This window comes from Cryptomeria japonica, chromosome 7 (assembly GCF_030272615.1).
Source record: "Cryptomeria japonica chromosome 7, Sugi_1.0, whole genome shotgun sequence".
Lineage (NCBI taxonomy): Eukaryota > Viridiplantae > Streptophyta > Pinopsida > Cupressales > Cupressaceae > Cryptomeria > Cryptomeria japonica.
In genome coordinates this window covers 606,537,710-606,543,709 of record NC_081411.1, presented here as the reverse complement: position 1 = coordinate 606,543,709, position 6,000 = coordinate 606,537,710, and positions in this window count along the sequence as shown.

Sequence of the window (6,000 nt, the reverse complement as noted above, 5' to 3'; positions counted from 1 at the left end):
AATCCTTCAACTTCCACTCGAAATAAAGCTGTATGGACTTAATTATATTAAATTAAATGTAAACATTCAATTCCGGCCGAAGTTCTCACAAATGTGTTCACTTCCCACATTCGAGCCAAAATCCACCCTAAGTCGTTGATCTGTGCTCATCCAACGAACGATGGTATCTATTGTCAGTTGTCGTGGGTCCCATGACTTTTGTCATTTTTCGGGCACGTCACCACACTCGAGTCACTTTTCTTGACTTTTTTTTAAGTCTTTTTGATCCTTCAACTTCCGCCCGAAATAGATCTTTATAGACTTAATTATATTTAATTAAATATAAAATGTTCAAATCTGGGTGAAGTTCTCACAAATGTGTTTACTTCCCACATTCGGGCCGAAATCCACCCTAAGTCATTGATCTATGCTCATCCAACGAATGATGGTATTTGTTGTCAATTGTCGTGGTTCCCATGACTTTTGTCATTTGTTGGGCACGTCACCACACTCGAGACACTTTTCCGAACTGTTTTTTAAGTCTTTTTAATCATTTTCTTCTTTCACCCGAAATAGAGCTTTATAGACTTAATTAAATTTAATTAAATGTAAAATGTTCAATTCCGAACGAAGTTCTCACAAATGTGTTTACTTCCCACATTCGGGCCGAAATCCACCCTAAGCCGTTGATTTGTGCTCATCCAACGGACGATGGTATTTGTTGTCAGTTGTCGTGGGTCCCATGACTTTTGCCATTTTTCAAACACGTCACCAGACTCGAGTCACTTTTCCGGACTGTTTTTGAAGTCTTTTTAATCATTTTCAACTTCCACCCGAAATAGAGCTTTATAGATTTAATTATAGTTAATTAAATGTAAAACGTTCAATTCCAGGCGAAGTTCTCACAAATGTGTTTACTTCTCACATTCGGGTCAAAATCCACCCTATGTCGTTGATCTAATTGAGTCTAATCCTCTTCCCTAATTGAGTCTGAGAATCTTGAATTTTCTTCTAATGACCTTGGCCTTGAGTCTAATAATGTGGTGAATCTTATTCATAAACCTGCACCTCCTAAGGACCTATGCAATATGCATTACCTTTGATCCTAGTGAGACTATTGAAACATCTGATGGCCCACTATATATCACTGCAAAGATCAAAGACATACTCTCACGAGGGGTTCTCATTGATCCAACATGTATGGTGAATGTATTAACTTAAGAATATCTTTATACTTTACAATTGCATGAAGTAACTTATGATAAATTTGATTTAGTGGTTAAGATCTTTGATGGTTTCTCTTGTCCTACTATAGGTTCTATTACTCTTCTCATTAAGGTTGGTACTAAGTGCTTAGATGTCACTTTTGATATCATTCCTACATCATATCAATTTTGTGTGAAGTTGGGACATCCTTGGTTCTCTTCCATGAAAGCGATCCCATCTACCGTTCATAAATGTCTCAAATTTCTTCATAATGACAAAATCGTAACTATAAATCATAGCATGTACCAACCCATGCATGCACTAGTTCAAAACTTCAACAAGTAAGTTGGACTTTTAATTCACTTGTTTTCGCAAGATAAACATATTTTTTATATGTATTTATAAAATTATAATCAACCATAATCAATGTACAAATAATTAATGGAACAAACTGGATTTTATATATATATATTAAATATAGAGGAAGAAGCATTACATAAAAAAGATCACAATATTAAATTTATTTCCATTGTTTAACAAAATATTGAAATAATGTAGCTCATAGACAAAAAGCATTTGCAAAACTATCATTAATAAAATGAAATAGAAAGCACTTTAATATCCATAAGATGCAAACTGAAACGAACTGGAATTTGCAAAATTATCATTAATATTTATGTTTCGGAAATTTACAACTTTTACATGTTTGAGACTTGAGTCCTTCAAAAACTTTAAAGCCAAAATGAGTGAGCCACTGAGCCTGTGAGGTTACGAGGACATAGCCAAAAACATAAAACTACTAGGGGGTCAGAGCTAGGGCACAGGTAGTGGACACATTCATGGTTTACCCTAAGAATATGGCCCTCCCTCCATGTAGAATTCTTCAGACATTATAAGCTGAGAGAATTCTTCAAGCCAACTGTAGTTTGGAAAGTCATCCAGGAGGAACCATTTTCGGAAAAAGTCCCTGTCAATCCACGCCCATTTCCTATGACGCGTCAATTGCTCCGCATTCGGGATCAAAAGAACCGGTTGTCTGGCCACTGGCACTGTTTGGTCAAGGAGGAGAAGCTTGGTTAATTGACTCGCCCAAGGGATCCCCACCCCTACTTCTGCAAGAACGACAACAGTAACGTCGTCTCCAAGGAAGTCTTCTTTAAACACCTTCCTTAACAACATCAACATATCCACCTTGTGTCCTCCGAGGTCTAGAAGAGATGCCAAGAACTGGGACGTAATGTCCGTGTTAACATGGTATCTATTTTTGTTACGTAGAAAGTATTTGCCCAACACCATCTTCACAGCCTCACTAGTGAACATCCCAACCTCCTTGCAGACTAATTGGAGGGTTGGGTCTCTAATGGAGCCCAAAAAGGCCCTCTGGTCCTCCGCAGAAATGCTTCTCAAGCGGATAGGAGTGTCCATCTTGAGAAATCAGATTACCAAATTAAATAGTCTGAGCCTATAGACCTAAACTAGAGGCAGATTTTAAATACCATGAGCTTCGACGATATATCTACCAAAGGCTAATTGAAGATGAAAGAAGTAGAGATCGTATATAAATAGTTGAAGCTCTTGATTGTAATAATACCTTCTTTAACCGTATTAATTGCTTTAAAAAAATTTAAATCTTTTGTATATCTCTGCAAATTTTCCAATAAATGCACGAGTACCAAATTGGAAACAGCTATAATTTATAAACCAGTACCAAGTACCACATTGTAAGTTGTGGGGACAGAGTGGATTGCAACTAGTGACTAGACATATATTAAATGACCAACATTATTGACCGGGACATTTGATACGTGTCTATTGAATCCAATTTCATTCTAGGCACTTTCTCCTGAACTACGTTCTCTTCAAAAATTTGAGCCAAAATAAGACTTCAGCCATTGATCTATGATCATCGAACGGTTTAAAATCATTGATGGATTTTAGGTACATGTCACCCTTCACGTGTCAAAGAAGTCGCGCTTATCGATACGTCATGCAGAGTCCGGACTCAATGTGATGTATTGATGTGATGTATCATGTGTCTTGTCTATTAATGGCAATGAATTCATGAAATCGCCAATAAAATATATATTTTTCCATAAATAACAAAATATTAGCCAAACAAATTAAATAATTTTCAAGCGGTGGATAAAAACCACCAATACGCTTAAATAATTTCTCCTTTGGACTAAAAAATTTCGCCCATACAATTATATATTTGTTCCTTTAAACGAAAAAAATATTTGCCTCCTACAATATATATTTTACCCACATAACAAGGTATTATTCGCCAGAATTTTATGTAATTTTTGTACCCTAGGAAAAAATCGTCAATACAAAATAAATTTTTTTCCTACTTTGAAAAAAAAAATCGCCATCAATATGAAAATTTCCCCCAAAAAATTATGTCTGATTCGCCAGGATTTTACACTTTTGCCCGAGGGGTGGTTTCTTAAAGTTATCCCTAAAAGGCATTAGTCATTTTAGAGGCATATCATCCTCACTTTCTTCACTCTCGGTATCTTCCACTGCAAACACACCAAGGTAGACCATGTCTCGAAATTCCTCCCACCATGCTACGTAGTAAATAGTTTCCACTCACATTGCCTTTTGTAGGAATGAGCAGGTAAGGGTAGATTGTTCTTGTGTTCTTCAACTGTGGCAGTTCTTAAAGTTCGACAAAAAGGGAAGCCTGACACCACGACAGTCCTCATCTACAAAAGCCCTCAAGTTAGTGGTATTTGAAATACCTAACCCATACTGAGCCACTTCTAGAATCTCCTCCAAGTCATTTGTATAGTCATCTTCAAACAAAGACCTCATAAGCTTGGCAATGTTAGGCTTTGATTTGCCCAAATCCAAGAGAGAAGCCACAAAGCAAGAGACAATGTTTGAATTCGCCCTATATCTATTTTGTAGACCAAGAAATCCTCGCCTAGGACCCACTTCACAACAACAATGACTAGGTCATTCTTCATATTCATCGCACATTGTAAGCGCAAGTCTAAGATTAAGCCTAGAAATGCTAGTTGATTCTTATCACTTGTAAGCCTAACTGGAGTATCCATCATGATTGGATTAGTGCCTAAATTCTAAATTTGGAATGTCATGTTTAGCAAAATAACCTTGGTTTTATAGACAACTGAGGCCTTTTTCACCCGAGCGAGAAATCATTCACCTAAAGGTTGAGATGAGTAATCATTCTGCAAGATCAAACCTTGAGGCACTAAGTTGGCATGTGTGACATGTCTGTACTTGGCGAGAATTTAATTTGAGAGTCCCATTGGATGACAACAAGGATTATATGAGGCAAATTCTGCTTTTAAGACAAGTATGAAATTAATGCATTAATACTCTAATATATCACATGAGATTTGGCTTAAGTCTAACAAAGATTTTGGCTTTCTTTTCTAATACAACCCCTATCGTAGGTGTCATGTCATAGCAAGCAATGACTTCTATGAAATTCAATAATAATAGTGAACATTTAATGCTTCCCCAAGAAAGAATATGGTAGAAGCGTGTCTTTCATTAAGTGAAAAATCCTAAGGTTGCCTTTACTACCACTTTGATTTCTAGCTGGATAGTTTCACTTCATTGTCAACAAATTAAAATGCAGTAATATAAAGAAAAAATATAATATATAGATAAATCATTTGTGCTCAGGAGGTACAAGCAACTCTACCAGAGGTATAGATGCTCAATCGGCAATAGAGTTGTGTTCAACAAAAAAATCAAAGAGATATCCTTGTTGGGGCTATGGATGTCTATCTAGCCTGTTGGCTCTGTCCTGGTTGGCTATGAGGGATGAATCCAATTATGTAGCTTAATCAAAGCATAGTTTCTACTCTAATATATGTAGCTTCTACTTCTAAGACAAGTATGAAATTAATGCATTAATACTCTAATATATGACATGAAATTTGGCTTAAGGCTAACAAAGATTTTGGCTTTCTTTTCTAGTACAACCCCTATCGTAGGTATCATGTCATAGAAAGCAGTGACTTCTACGAAATTCAATAATAATAGTGAACATTTAATGCTTCCCCGAGAAAGAAAATGGTAGAAGCATGAATTTCATTAAGTGAAAAATCTTAAGGTTACCCTTGCTACCACTTTGATTTCTAGCTTGACAATTTGACTTCATTGTCAACAAATTCAAATGTGGTAATGTAAAGAAAAAATATAATATATAGATAAATCATTTGTGCTTAGGCAATACAAGCAACTCTATCGGAGGTATAGAAGCTTGACTGGCAATAGAGCTATGTTCAACAGAAATCAAAGAGATATCCTTGTTGGGGTATGGATGCTTGTCTAGCAGCAAGGCTCTATGTTAGTTGGCTATGAGGGATGAATCCAATTATGTAGCTTAGTGAAAGCATAGCTTCTACTTTATTCATCCTTGGAAAGAAGTGGGAAATGAATGATAATACACATACCAGAATGATTTGAGGTTTTGGACATTCTGCCCTTTTGTGGGTTCTTGGTAAAAGATTTTTATCTTTGGAAGCCTTTCTCAATCTCATTTCATAAGTTTAGGTAACGAATACATAAATCTCCTCTCCTTTTCTTAGGTAGCAATTTGTTGTGGTCTTTCCACAACACACCCCTTTTGATCATACTAAAGTCGAAACCTCATTATCGTCTCATTAGCCCACTAAGAGCTCAAGAAAGCCTACAGCCAATAGCGCTCCACACTTACTTAGACCCGAAACTCCCATCCAACTCATGCCCTTGCCCTAATTGTTGTGCTTGTTAAATGTTAGCCCCAAAAATGTTGTGAAGCATGAAACCAAGCTGCAATGTCATCCATAAAAT